This window comes from Rutilus rutilus (genome assembly GCF_951802725.1).
Source record: "Rutilus rutilus genome assembly, chromosome: 3".
NCBI lineage: Eukaryota > Metazoa > Chordata > Actinopteri > Cypriniformes > Leuciscidae > Rutilus > Rutilus rutilus.
The window spans coordinates 31,075,326-31,091,050 of NC_140211.1; the positions used below are offsets into that span (position 1 = coordinate 31,075,326).

Consider the following 15,725-nt stretch of genomic DNA (forward strand, 5'->3'; position numbering starts at 1 on the left):
GAAAAACACTGTGATTTACGCACCCCACGCATTTAGAGACCCTCCAATACACGTTATGCGAAATTACAACGATCAGGTTGTGTGTGTTCATCCCTATTGTTTCATTATATTCAAAGACTTAAATAGACAAAAGAACAATGAGTATCTCAGGGAAAAGTTTAATTGCACAAAATCATACATTGCCTATAGCACAGTGATAGATAGGACAGAGTTGGAGTAAGTATTAGTGTATTATGCATATGCATCACCATATGCCACCCGATAATGAACCTAGAGCACTTAACGCTCTGATTGCAGGCTATGGTTGAACTATAAATTAAAAGATGTTAGTTCACTTTCAGAAGGAACAGGAGGGGGGTATTTGTTGATCCATTTGTGCCGGTGTGCTCTTTCTGATTGGTCTGCGAGAACTGCAGCCCATGCTCATTGTCTTCAGTGTCTTGAATATTAGTGTGAATGTGCATTGTGGCAACGCTGGGCTTAAACATGGGAAACCCGACAATTAGCTTTATTGCAGATGCAAAGAAGGAGTAATGGAGCATGTCATTGCAGATCAGTTCATCCTCCAACCTCTTTCCCATTCCAAAAGGAAGAGTTGTAAACCTTTGCAAACCCTTAGCAACACTAACCAGATGGCTGGTATCGGGACTCACAAATAAGCTACTTGTTTACTTCCAGGATTTCTTGGAAGGACAGGAAGAACTAATACATAAAAAATCATATTAATGCAACCACATGTTTTCACCTTTATGTGTAGTACGTTATGTGAGGAATAAAAATAAATAAATCCTGTGCTTACTTTATCTAACCCATCACGTGTATTATTGGTATTACGACTTGAATTCAAACTGAGAGTAAAAAAAAGAGGGAGGGGGTGTTAAAGCACTTCTGTCTTAGGATGCATTACTGAAGAAAAGGTTACACGTCTCATGTCTAATTGCATTGTGTGGAAATGGGTTCAGGATAATGTTATCTGCTGTTTTGCGGCCAAGCAAGTCTGAGAAAAGAATCAGGCCTATTACTGGCCATATACCCAAGTCACATCACTTATGACCAGTGCTTTCTTTCTAAAGGTCATCTCTTTGAGAACGCAGCATGATTTGGTATTTTGGTTTAATTTCAGCAAAAACTATATTTCAAGAAGTTTTTTTAATGACTAGGTCTATAGGATAAAATATCAATGGCAAAAATTACCATGTTTAAATATTAGTCAACAGATTTAATTTCACAGATATGACTTAATAGATTAAGAAAAAATATCAAACCAAACGTCAAACCACACAGATAATGGCAATCCTAAATGTACTAGCTTACCATTAACAATTCCATGTGTGAGGTAATACCACAAATACAAATAAAATCTGTGCTTGATAGTCCCTCAACAAAATAAAATATATAAAAAGTATTTTGTAATAAATTAATTTAATGACTGCATTCTACTTTTCTGCATTTCAAAAGAAATGCAAGCATGAGAACACCAATGGAATTTAATAACTTGTAAATATGTGCTGTACGTTCTCTACATATTTTCATCCATAAAAGAATAAAGGATGCAACCGTCAAAGAAGGTTGAGTTACATCATGGTCTTCAAAGGCAAAGGTTAAAAAAACAGTATTATGATATAGTGCTAGATCAAAGAATGGTCTTGACATCAGAAAAAAAAAAAAAAAAGGATTTCCAAACTGCTTTGACAAAATCTACTTGGCTTGTCACACTCCAGGCTATCCAGAGTAAATGAAGAATATTAACAGTGAAGCCTAGTAAAACCAGCAAGCCATACCGTTGGCAGCAAATTCACAATGCATTCTTGATGTATTCATTCATAATCCAATGCCTTTTTGAGAGCGGCACTATAAACTGGCTTCAGATTGCCAACATTTAGATAACATATCACACCAAATCTCATAAAACAAAAAACACCCAACTGCACCTGACACAATGTGGTTGCTCATCTCACACTGTTCATATCAATTCTTCAGTCCTCACAAATATCTGTATCACTAAGATCCTCTCAGGTGTTGTCCATTAGGCATTTTTTACACAATCTCAACATCTCCCCACTGCATCAGTCGTGAGATCATGAATGATGAGTTATGTTTGTCATTGCACCGCCTTATAAAGTAAGGCATTAAAAGAAGAAAAGAAAGAAAGAAAAGAAAAGAAAGAAAAGTTAGCATATAAAAGGGTGTATGATTTTCTGCTTTGCTAATTGCTCCTCATAAGGGTGAATGGATGTTTTGCAGCACCCACGCAGTGATTAGAGCAACCACGTTCAGCATGAAGGCTGCTTTGTATAAATGAAGCTATAATTCTCCACTGTGTCAAATACTCTATTAATAAGTATTTTATAAAAAAAAAAAAAAGTCCGCATCCAATTTATTCTCCTGTTGCCATATTTCATCCACCGTATTTCATACTGGTAATTGTAGACTCTCTTCATGACTCTTTGTAAAAAAAAAAAAAAACATTTCACAGTTGAAGATGAAGGCCCCCATCCAAACAATCTATATATATATATATATATATATATATATATATATGTATATATTAAATTAAGTACTTTTAGGCATGCTTGGCGTCTGCATGAGGGATGCCAAGCAATCCCTAAGAAAAAAAAAAAAAAACTTTATACAATAGAAAGTGTGGAGTTATCATACAGTACCAAGCCACCAGTCAGAAAAATGTATTTATGTGTTCCAAGGTCACTAACAGATGGCATGAGATTCCTACACTGGAGACAGTTGGCACGAACCCACTTGGTCCTGTCCAAGTGCTGGTATAATCATCATTATTCTGCGCGTGAGTAGAAACCACCACAATGAGACCAAACTGCCGAGGAGGCTGCCAGCAGAATCGGAAAGACTTTCTTCATGCATGAACATGACCGAATTTATAAGTGTGGAGATTAATTTACTTCTTTTTTTTTTTTTTTTCACCAAAGCCCAATTGATGTGCAAAAGCACTGTTTGTTTAATCGTAAGTTCGCTTTTGCTTTTCAAAAGATCTGCTTTAATGAAACCTATAATTAAATGCTCCCTCACAGAATGTGGACTGATCAGATGAGCTCCGAAAATCAGTTCTAGCTGAGGTATTCTATTCTTTAATTGAAAATTAAACTCAGCAAAAAAGGTCTCCCGGCCTTGTTTGGATGTGACTGGTGGTGGAAAAAAAGGGCTCTTTGAGAAGCTTCACAAGTCACTATAACAAATGCCTTTATTTGTTGAAAATGACTGAGTCTCTTCCTCTATCGACCCGCAGTGATGTGGGACTGGAGCAGCGCAGCACCCAGCACAATGCAAGAGCAAGATACCGGGGCTTCATTTTTTCTCCCTGCACACAACTCCAAGGTGGTAATGTGACACCAAAGGTAACAGAAGCCACTGACTAGAAAGATGTTAATCCTGACAAAGTGCCACAGCATTAGCCAGAGCCTCTGCTAGATTGAATTCTGCATCCCTGGGGAGCATGAGCAACACAGACGGTGGCGCTCAATCTTTTTGAGTGGCCCTCCGAGACAAAACTGTGGTAAGCAAACTGGGCCAGGACTGAAAAGAACAACAGCACCCTCTATTGAATACATGTGAGCATGCATGGTGTTCTTCAATCATCATCATCATCATCATCATCATTATTAATATTATTAAATGATTGTTGTTGTTAAAAATAATAATAATACCCACACATTTATCTCTAAGTATTGGATTGCTGATAATAGGAAGATTGGACTTTGTCTTTGTTTAATATTTGTATACTTTCCATATCTCTTGTTAGGCCTAGATGTAACTGCCACAAAGTCACAGACATCTTGCAATCGTATACCTATCACATTGCATTGAGTCTGACAACACATTTATATATATATATATATATATATATATATATATATATATATATATATATATATATATATATATATAAATCTAACCTAATTTACAAATGTAAAATCCTTAGCACTCCGATCCAAACACACATACGCACTAATTCGCTTCACTGAATCACTCACTATCTTGACAAGTTCTGCGTGTCCTACAGAGCAATACAGAGCTGATATTGTTCATAACGGGTTTGTGTAATGATTCATGGTGTGATTCTCACAATGGGGGGTATATGACTGTTTTTATGCCCGGGGTTGTACTCTCTCACCACCCTCACGACTCCTCCATTCCCCGCCGTGAATGCTGAGGCGTTGTGGATTCACTCCAGCGACAGGCGACGCGCATTCCTTTCTACAAACCAAAAGCTCGTGACGGGGGAAAGCCTCATCACTTGTAGGCTAAAGCCTAAATAAAATAAAAAATATTCTTGAATAAATACATTAATAAACAAACAGCGGACACCATGACTGCACTGTGCACTAGATGGAATCGGTATTCTGGATATTAGGCTATATTAGAGCTGCATGGAAAGTTGTTCACAGCACTCTCGATGATCGACAGTCACAAATATCTTGCCAAAGTCACGAAAATAAATTAAAGAGCCTAAACTAAGGTAATGACGACGTCGTATAACCACATAAAATAGAACTGGCGGGTTTTTTTTTTTTTTTTTTTTTTTTTTTGCACTAGCTAATAGCCTATAGAATAAAACGTGATTTTATGATCATCTTTTTCCCCTTTTTTTTTTTTTTTTTGCTCAGGCTCAGTGGAACGCAATGCATCTCCACCACGTCGTGCTCATTATCGTGAGGAGCAGCTAAAAACTAAAAGTTGAGCTTCTCGCTGAGCTCCATGGTCCAACTGTCTACGAAAGCAAAACGCTCCTCTGATTGTCATCAGAAGCGCTCACATTTGCAACTGACTAAAGTGTGCATGGTTTACAATAGGTGTGCAGTCACTGCAAAAGAGCTGTCTACTGAGGGATGGAGAAAAGCTTAGGTGAGAACGGCTGACCCGTCCTCTCCATTCCTCTGAAGCCAGCTCTTGCAGTCCAGCGTTGATGCGCATTTCTGTCATAAACACCATCATCACTTCCTACCTTTGAACACTTTCAGACACGACACCGGTTGTCCAGTGGTGGTCCCAACAGCGGCTAAACGCAGCCACTTCTTCTCTTTGACCAACAATCAACATCCAACAAGAGCAGTCTGTGAAGGCTATTAGCACTCCAGACGCAGGGTCCTCCTTGGAAAAGTCCTCTCCCAGAATTGAAGGAAAACGTAAAAGCCCGGTTGATTTCTTTCTTTTCTTTCCCCTTCTTCAAGTAACGAAAGCAAATGTTAAATGAAGACTGGTGAAATAAAACTGAGGTATGTCCACGATCAGTCAGGTGCAACTGTTCTGCGCGCACGTTCGCTCTGCTCCTCCACAGCCGGAATGATGATTACCGGTGCGATGTAACGAAAGTAGGATGTGTGTGTCTTACTGCCGGTGACTGTGTCGAGTCAACCCTCCTTCTCTCCCTGCGTTTCCAGATGGAAGCAGTTTCTCATCTGTCCTGTCGCGCGGTCCCATCCGAAGCGAGCGGCCAACGCAACTGTTAAACCGGCCTCTAAAATCCTCCTCCAATCAAAACAGGCGGAGGAAAGCTGAGCCCCCACTGGGGATTGAACAACCTCCTCGTTTCAATAAAAAAATAAAATAAAATAAAATAATATAAAAAGTGACACAATTCTCATTGAGAAATACAGCTGATAAAACGAATGAAGATTTCAGCTATCTCTATTAATCTCGCAGTATCTCTAACCCTCTTTAGTTTGTTTTATTTAGTTGACAAGACAGCCATATGGAAAACCAGGGACTGCACATATTTTGTTTTGTTTCTGTAAGTTTACTTTTTTTTTTCTCTTTGATATAATATTTCCATATTTCTGATATTGTCAATAACTTTTAATTTTTAGTAACAAGATAGTCACGTTCTCCACTTTAATTAAAATGTTAATAAAACATTTTAATAAAAACAAAAACAAATAATATTAGCCTATATAAAATATTTGATAAAATATTTTATCTTAATTATTTGTTGTTTTGTTTGTAACATGTTTTGGGTGTTATTAAATTATATAACAAATAGCTATGGCTGTGACTTCTGATAGGTCAATATAACTTTAAAGCTGTTCTAAGTAACAGCACTGAAAGAAACACCTGTTAATATCATTGCACAATGTCTGTTATTTATCTCGTATAACAGTAAATTAATGTGCAAAAAAAATGTAATAAAATAATGCTTCAAAACAAACAAAAAAAAGTTCATGGTATTTTTAATACGGCCTAACCGTTTCTATAAGCAATAAACTCAAAAGCCATGCTGTATTTTGAAGGTATACAGGTGAGTTACAACTTACCTCATATTACAACACTCTACAGTTTCCCCTATTTCAAAATTGACTTTATCTTTTAGAGTAACACAATTTTTAACAATGAATACAGTGTTACATACATAAAATCACAGCACTATGCTCAGAAAAACTCATTTTGGAAATAGGTCATTATGTTGTAAGACCATTACTCTGGTCATCATGTCAGAGCTTAATTGTAGGGTAGGTCTATAATTATGGTATCCATTACTGCCCTGCTAATTGGAATGTCTACTCCTACCATTGTGCTTTGTTGATTGGAACTGGTAGTCCACTGAAACTGTAGTTTGACCCACTTCTTTTTCCATTTGTGGCATAAGGTTGAGGCAGGAGAGTTTCTTTTTCTGTGTATGTGGATCATGCTGAAAATAAAACCGATCTAATATCACTATTCAGAATCCCATTTGAAGTCTATAAAGAGAAATGCAAAACACTCAGTTTAGATGTTGAGTTTAATGGGATGAAAATCATTTTCTTCCTTCTGCTCTGTGTTGTTTTTGCAACAACGTTCTAATAATGGAAGACAATACTGGTCGTTCGCTAAAAAAAAAAAAAATTCTTTGGCGTATTTATGGTTTGGGGTTCCACCCTCACAGATTGAGGAAGAGTAGTGTTCATTAAGAAAAGCTCCGGGTCATATTCAGCATGTGCTCTATTCCTGTCTTTAAGGCAATCCCAAACATGATCCTCTCTCCATCAGCCATTTGACTGGGGATATAGTGAACAATCAATTCAGTCAGATTATTAGCCCGTCTAATAATTGAATTGAGCTGTCGCTCGGGTAATGGATTCACTGCTCACACGGTCGCTTCAGCCAAGGCTGGTTTAAAGAAGTGTGTGAGAGAGAGAAGTAGAAGAGGAGGGCGGTGATGTGGATGGAATAGAAAAAAAGCACAGAAAAAAAAAGGAGAGCGACAACGTTGGCAGTGTTACCTCAGGATGGCAGAGCAATCAGATCCATGTCAGTTTTTAATCAGGCTCCTTGGAGGCACAAATTAGCCGTCACATAAGGAAAACGTCTTGCTTTGCCTTTCCGTATCACAATAGCATGCATCATCGGACAATTTTAAATCTGAGTAGAGCCTGTCAAGGATTCTATGGCACGCTTTATACAGTTTGTCTTAACTTTCCACCAGAGATTAAATGACAGTGGCAACAATGTTTTGATGTCACACATTATAAAAAACCCTGCTAAGCCACCATTTAATACTCTAAAAAAACAAAGATGCACATGTCTTTTGTTGTTGTATCATTCATTCACTCAGACAAATGACTGCCAATACCAATTGCATGGTCTTACTGGGGCACAGTTGGGTAAATAAAATCAGACACCCATGCCAATGTGCATCCCAGCAGCTGAATCAAACATGTTCCACCACAGCTTGGATTCCGACACACTTCAGGACTATTATTTCTCTGTGTTGTTTTGATCACATATTCTCTGCAAAAACAGAGGAAGCAGCCAGACACATGCACTCTTTGATATAATATCCATTTAGTTTAACCCTATTTTAATCCATTAAGAGACACGGATATCTGTTGGTGGATCAGAGACCTGGCAGGGGTCTTCGCACAGAGCACGGAGAGGAGCTGATTACTCACTCTATTGCTGTGGGGGTTCAAATGAAAGAAAAACAGAACAACCTCAGTCACAGTAATGGAGTGGTGCATCTGACACCTTATCAGTTGGAGGTGCTCATCAGAGAAAGCTCGCTTTATTTTCTTTAAGAGATTCTCCACAGATATGGTTGCAAGTGGGGTGCCTCCTTTCTACTTTAGGTGGTTCTGGAAACATGGGGTCCTTGCTCTTTATCAGGCCATGTCACATCAGACGAGATACGGATAGACAGTGAACAAAGCAAACAAACAGTCATGTTTTTCTCACTCTACTTCTTAATCTTGCTTTGTAAAGTCTGAAAGTCTTTTTTCATCCTTTATTCTCACTCTTTTCTCACTTGTGTTCCATTACTTGAGTGTGCGGTTTTGTTCCAGAAAATCAGAAAAGACCCCGTAAAAAGAGTTACACAAAAATATGTCAGGAGCTTCATCTTTATAATGAACCTTGTCATTCTAAATGGAAAATATACAAGCAAGAGGAAGCTCTATGAATAATTTAATGAGGAAATCATGAGGAAGGTCTTTCACATTACTGCAAATGATTACTTTTTTCTGCTGATACGAGTCTTTATGATGAAACTGGCTAATTGCTGGTGCAGCTGGATGACAGTTTCACTCTCAGGCATATATGCTAATAAGGAAAGCTCTCGGTGTCATTTAAGCGACGGAGAATTCTTTAAAAAGAACACAAAGAACTTCTACAGAAACCTTTGTCTTCTAAATGACAGCGTACACCGACAAATGCTTCTTAAATGTATATATACTGTATATCACACACACACACACACACACACACACTTCTTAAATGTACTACCACAATATCCAGGATCAATAATCTATGATTTAACCTTTATTAACCATTGACCTTTATTTAACTGACAAAAGTACAAAGAAAAGATTTTCAAGTGCATTTTGTAAATATAAACAAATTTTGATTTTGATGGCTGCAATACACTCCAAAAAAAGTTGGGACAGAGGCATGAGTACCACTGCGTCACATCACCTTTCCTTATATTTATACTTTTTGAATGTTCGGGAATTGAGGATACTGCTTGATGAAGTTTTGCAAGTGGAATTTTTGCCTGATTTTTCGCCTGATACAAGACAGCTGCTCAACAGTCTGTGGTCTTCGTTGTCTGATTCTCCTTTTCATTGTGTGCCATACATTTTCAATGAGAGACAGATCTGGACTGCAGGCAGGCAGTCAAGCACATCCCTTCTACAGTGTAGAGTGTCTAGAAACCACTCTGTTTTAACATGTGCAGAATGAGGCCTGGCATTGTCTTGCTTCCCAGGAAATATGTTATCTTGATGGCAGTTTATGTCTCTGTACAATCTTAATATTTGCCTCCACATCAATGGCAACTTCACACAATGCAAGTCACCCATTCCTTTTCCACTAATGCACCACCATGCCATGACAGATGTTTTCTTTTGCACCTGTCACTGATAAAAGTTTGGATGATCATTTCCATCTTTGGGACTGAGAACTCAAAGTCAGTTTTTTTTTCCCAAAAACAAGCTGAAACGTGGACTCATCTGATCACAGCACACATTTCCACTGTATTTTAGACCATCTGAGATGAGCTCAGGCCCAGAGAACTTGGCAGCATCTCTGCATTGAACAGATGTATAGCTTTCTTCTTGCATAACAGAGATTAAAGTTGCATTTCTTGATGCAGCGGCAGACTGTGTTAGGTGAAAATGGCTTTCCAAAGAACTCCCAAGCCCATGTGGATATATTTAACAGAGTAGCAAGACGGTTTCTCATGCAATGCCATCTGAGGGCTCAAAGGTCATGCACATTCAACAGAGGTTTCCTGCCTTGCCCTAGGCCTAGACGGACTGAGATTGGACTGGATTGGATGGCCTGTGACTGTATGCACTGAACGGTGACATCCGTACCGTGTTGGTTCGGGACAAAGACATGTACCGTTACACCCCTCAAAAGAAAAAAGAAATACAATGAAAGTCAATAGGGTCCAATCCAATGTTGTTTTGGACCCCATTGACTTAAAGTGAATGTGCAAAAACAGCTTAAACAGCTCTCAACATATCTTCCTATGTGTTCCACAGAAGAAAGAAATTCACACACATTGGAACAACATGAGGATGAGTAATGACAGAGTTTTAATTGATGGCTAAATTTGTTTGCAAGTCAAGCTAAGTATTGCCACTCTACTCTCTATTTGCTGCTTACAGTCCCTAAATTTAAATTGGTAAAAGTTAGGTCTGCTTTGGACAGTTGGCAATGAGTGCAGGACATTGGCAGGTATAGCGGATGTAATTGAATGGGGCTGTTCTGCAGCAGCTAATGGAAAGGAAACAGGCTGCTGGGCTCAAATGGGAATCTTTGCCACCATACGGAGGGCTCCTGCTGCTTTGGTGATATCCGGTAAATAGGATTGAACCCAATGGGGTTTTGTCTACTGGATGCCATGGAGTCTCCCCAGCCCCTCGGCCATGTGTCACCCACTAATCTGATCACAAGAAGCATGATACCCCGAGACCACTTCTGAGGGCATACAAGGAGAATGATACCATGCTATAAAAAATGGATCACCCAGGCAATACAAATATGGTGTTAGCAGAACATCATTAGCACTTATTTCAATATTTTGCTAACATTTTTCTCAAATTAGTGACTAATTCAGCATATTCTCAGCTTTATGACATTCTCCAGATGTGAGCTTTAGGGTTATATGAATAAAAAAGACATAGTAGCACACTTATTTTCTTCTTATTATTATTTTTTAATCAACAAAATGGCATTGCATTGAATTTATTATTTAGACAATTTATCAGAGACCAGCACACATGCTCTGACTTATAGCCCCGGGTAGTCTTCTTTTATTGTTTCAAGCAATTTGGTTGTTATGCTTCAGTCGTGTGAGCATGGCCCTGAAATGACACAAGGAATAAACTAGTTCCAGTAAGCTCTATGATGTTGATTATACTTTGATGAAAACTAGGTCTCGGCCCCAGGCAAGCATTTAGTAAAAATTAGTTTATCCAACACTGTCCATCACAAAATGAGGGCTCTCTTTTTCAACTCTACCAACAATAGGATTGTAAAGCTCATTCATTCATTCATTTGTTCGTTTCATTCATTCATTCATTCGTTTAAAATCTTTTCTAAGAAGTACATTTCTAGAGAAGGTTCCCATCTATTTTGATCCTAGCTCGTCCAAACATCATGTTCTGTTCTGTCTTTAATACCAAGCTAGTTTGTTGGTCCATCAAACCTACTTTTCTCACTGTCTATCATTGGTGTTTCAAGCTTTCCTCTGTGTCAGTGAAACCAGACACAAAGAATGGAAAATGCAATGAGAAATACTAAGGATGTCACTCTTTTTTTGCAAATTTATGAGGAGATTTTATTTTACAGGCAGATACAGTCAAACCTAAAAGAAACACGTGAGTGGTTGCGTAGCAGCTCTGTCGTTCTCACTATCTCACCATCCATCTATCTATCTATCTATCTATAGGTAATACATAGTAAATGAATAAAGTTAAATCAACTTTTTGCTCTATCATATATTCAGCTTACAGAACAATGTGCTGCTTTGCTGTGGGAGCTGAGCGGAGCACGTTAACAGCTGTCACTGTCTTAAACAAGACGATGAGATTTGCACTTCCTTTCAAGCACCATCCCAAAGTCACCTCAGACAGTGTCTGGGCCATACCTGTCACTCAGTTGCCTTGTTTTTTTCACTAAAGTTTCTCCTCGCCCAGTGGGGGACACACAATCGAGCCACGCTGTCACAACCTATTGCCCCTTCGGTCTAACTCATCCATCAATCTGATCAGAGACACTACGCACCACAGAGCCAAAGACGTATAAGATCTCTTCCGAAATTCATCTGCCAGTTAGTGCTGCTACAATTAGATTCCCTTTAACACTTTGCTATTGCTAAATGTCCTCAAATCCGAGCCTTATGACTATAAGCATGTAAATATTTATTAACTGAGACTAAAATGAGCAAACTTCAGGAAATATCTTAAAGACTGTTAACAACTGACACTAATTGTTACCTTAAAGAGCTATTTCTACCTGATTCATTCCATAAAATAGTTTTATATTAATGTACAGGTTGATTTAGTCATGTTAAATATTATTTTTTAAGGAATAAAACCAATTAATATAGATGTTATCATTTTTAGCTTACAATTTTTTTTCAGTCTACAGATTTCAACGCAAAGAGCTTTTGAATGATTCAGTTTTTTGTTCTTCCATCCCATAACAACCAGAGAGATGCAACAAGCCAAGGTTTCAGTATTCCGAAATCCCTGTTTCAGACTGAAGGGGATCGAGCCATCCAGGGCCAGCTGGCGTGCTCCAACGCTCATCTGCAATGCCAAGAAGTGGCATGGGGCATTTCCTTAGTGACAAGACTGGACCACCGTGGCTAATCACTAGACAGCTTGGATAAAAATTGGAGCGTTATTTGCAGGGAAGGAAGAACCCAACACCCCAGATTGGAGAGCTGCGAATCATCCTCACTTGTGCTTCATTTTAATTTCATTTAAAAATTTGTCGAGCAAATATATGGTTGGATGAGGTTTGTGTCTAATATATGCGACATGGATACACATTTCCCTCCTTTCACTTAAAGGGATAGTTCACCAAAAATGTTTAATTCTGTCATAATTTACTCACTCTCATATTGCTACAAATCTATATGACTTTCTTTTTTTCCATGGAAAACACACACACACACACGTAAATGATGACAGAATTTAAATTTTGACGAACTATCCTTTTAAGTGTAAGTGCAATGTACCAACTATGACTATTTAGCATGTCCTCTCTTAACCTTTCTTGTCCGACACACACACACCATGTGCATGGCTTTTATGCTCTAACTTGTCAAAACAGAAGACAAAAAAAAGACAAAAAAAGACAAAAAAAGAGGAAGGACAAAGGGGAAGCCTTGGCTGATCCTGGTCACTTTAGGTCAGATTCATTTAAGTGGCTCTTTCATCTCTGCACTTCTCATAATAGGAACACAGGGCTGCTATGCAAACTATACAGGTGTTAATCTGCTGTTCATAATTCCTCTCATCCTATTGTTATTTCAACAGACGGATGATGAATAGGTGAAAACTCATTATAGGCTCTGTTAGCTGATTGCTCACTGTTGTAACCTTTCCTATGAAAAAAAAAAAAAAAAAAAAAAGATTCTGCTGTTAGTGTGTAAGTATACTTCAGTGTATGTATTTGTCTATGCATATAAGCACATGCTACAGTATGTGTAAATTGCTGTCTAGAAAGCTCATATATTTCAAGATTTAAATGTAAATGCCTTCCCTTAATGAAATGGGCAAAAACTGTTTTTTAAGTGTTTCAGCTTTGTTCTCTTTTTCTCAATGGTGATTTATGCCCCCTCAGCATATTGCAACATTTGTCAACACCTGCGTCATGTGCTCAGTTTCCACAGCAGAGTGAAACTACCCAATGAACATACAGTGAGTGTCTGAGAGGAAAGCTTATAATGTTGAACCTGAACCAGATGGTGAAATAAATGCCTCACAGGAGCACAGCAAGATGGCTCAAATCATATTTGAAATTCACCATAGTGATTTGGATTTGTAACAGTGGATCAAAGTTAGAGACTATGAAATTGCGTGCGAGTACATGCATGTTTTGTGTGTGTGTGTGTGTGTGTGTGTGTGTGTGTGTGTGTGTCTGTGTGTGTGTGTGTACGTAGCCATATGTCTGTGTTTAAGAAATGTTACTTTCTTCCAGAAATCTTTATGTCTTTGTGATAAACACACACAAATATATATATTTTTTATGATAAGTGTTAACATCTGACAGATTAAGCTAGACAATCATTATGTACTATCCAATCAGACATAACTACAGCATCATTATTATTGAGATGGAGTCAACCACAGAAAAGTATGTGGATTTAAAGGTACAAGAAAAGCCACTAGCAACACTGTTAGTTAAGGAACATGTACCATCATTTTTAATTACATGTCAAAGATGGAAACTGGTAATTTTCAGTAACCAAGTTACCAGCTTCTTAAAAAAAAAAAGAAAAAAAAAAAGTACACATTGTGTTATGCTAGGATTGATGGTAACTGAAATGGACACATATGCGGCACAAATGCTTTGGCCAACCCAACATAATTTTTGCCCACATTCTCTAAGGGCACCAAAACAAAATAATTGGATCATTTAATTACTTGCAGGGACACTCAAATGAGTTCAATCTATCAAGGTCTCAAGACCTTGTTTGTGGCCTCTGTGTTTAATTCGGTCTGGATAAAACACCAGGTGACTTGGGATACACGTGGCTGTGCTAAATTAGCAACTGATCTTCACCCCTATCACAACAAATAATCATTTTGGTTCGTCAGTGCCACGTGTCAGTGTATGTTTGGACTTTCAGTTGGTGTTTTGATTGATTCCTGTTTTCCTTTGTTCTTTTCCCACCACTCCTTCGTTTCTATGGTTACTCTCGTTATCAGTTCAGTTTTATCTAGAAATCTTCATCATCTTGATCACCTGTGTTCCATTAATCAGTTTCATCTGTGTTTGTTAAGTTCCTCCTGTTCACTCTGTCTTTAGCCCTATTCGGACGGGACTAGTTTCACAGGGGGACGTTAGAGAAATTTCTGTTTCACAGACGTACTTTGAGATTTTAATCCTGTCCGAATCTGCCATGTCTGTCTTTTTCTCACACGACCTCTGTAAAAATGCCAGAGCAAATTACCTACTGTTTTTCGTCAAACTCGGCGGTCCTCAGAGAAATCTAATCCCGTCCGAATGCGAATGTCTGTGATTGCCGAAAATGTTTTTTTTCCAAAACGCTTTTTCTTGTGTGTTTTGGTCAACGTGAACTACCGTACAATCTCTCGCTATCGCGCCGGTATTCAAGTTTCTGCTTTTTGCGTACCGATAATGGATGTAGATGTGTTCGGTATAAGAAATACAAAAATGAAATCAACAAGAAGAGCCTAATCACGTAAACTGTTAAGACTGGCTACTGTAATATCAGTTTCAGGTAAGATTACTTTCATTTCTGCACTTAATTACATAACGTGTAAATTATATAAGTTAAAACTTTTTATTCCAGTGGGTTTATTATAAGAACCCAGTTCTATAAAATCATGATGATAAATGTATGTTTATTTTTTTTATACTATTTTTATAAAATGTTTACAAAACACTAAATACGTTAGGACGTTTTACTTTATATTTCAAAGTGCTTAATTTTAAAAGTACTTAATCTCAAAATACATTTGATCAAATTTCATACGCAATCCACGCATTCTGATCTTCTGCAATGCCCACATGTAAAACACAGACACTCCTACCTCGGTAGTAAACACGGAGATGTAAGGCCGGTGACACACTGGCTGCGTGGCGTGGCGTGAGTGTGGTGTTTCTGTTGCGTGTCAGCTGCATGGCGTTTTCTATGTCTTTGCACACCAGAAACATGTCTGACGCGGCGCTGCTGCTGCTATAGGTGACATATGATAAGCCTCATTGGTGATATATTTGACATATGGGGAGAGTTGTGGAAGGCCTATATTCATGTTAAACATAAATATAGCAGCAAAGACAATGTCGGCAGTACTGACACAAAATAGGCTACAGAATATTTCGTTTTGTATTGACAGGTGCAATATTTGAAAATTGATATTTTTTTTAATTACATTTATATCTGCATTGTCAAAACCTAGAGACTTTCAAACCTTAAAATGTTATTTATTAATATGTATTCGTGTCAAAATGACATATAAACATCTTTTCCTATTCTATTTTGCCTGGAAACGCTTCCAACACGCTTGCGTGTTGCG

General features: G+C 38.0%; 1 protein-coding gene across 1 annotated transcript in view; it reads right to left on the minus strand.

The window, feature by feature from the left end:
- Nucleotides 1-5,470, minus strand: part of cdh11 (cadherin 11, type 2, OB-cadherin (osteoblast)) — a 60,573-nt gene extending 55,103 nt beyond the window's left edge. The window contains exon 1 of the mRNA XM_084403619.1: nt 4,976-5,470. The gene's annotated coding sequence lies outside the window, so the exon portion shown is untranslated. The remainder of the gene's footprint in view (nt 1-4,975) is intronic.
- Between the last annotated feature and the right edge of the window lie 10,255 nt (nt 5,471-15,725).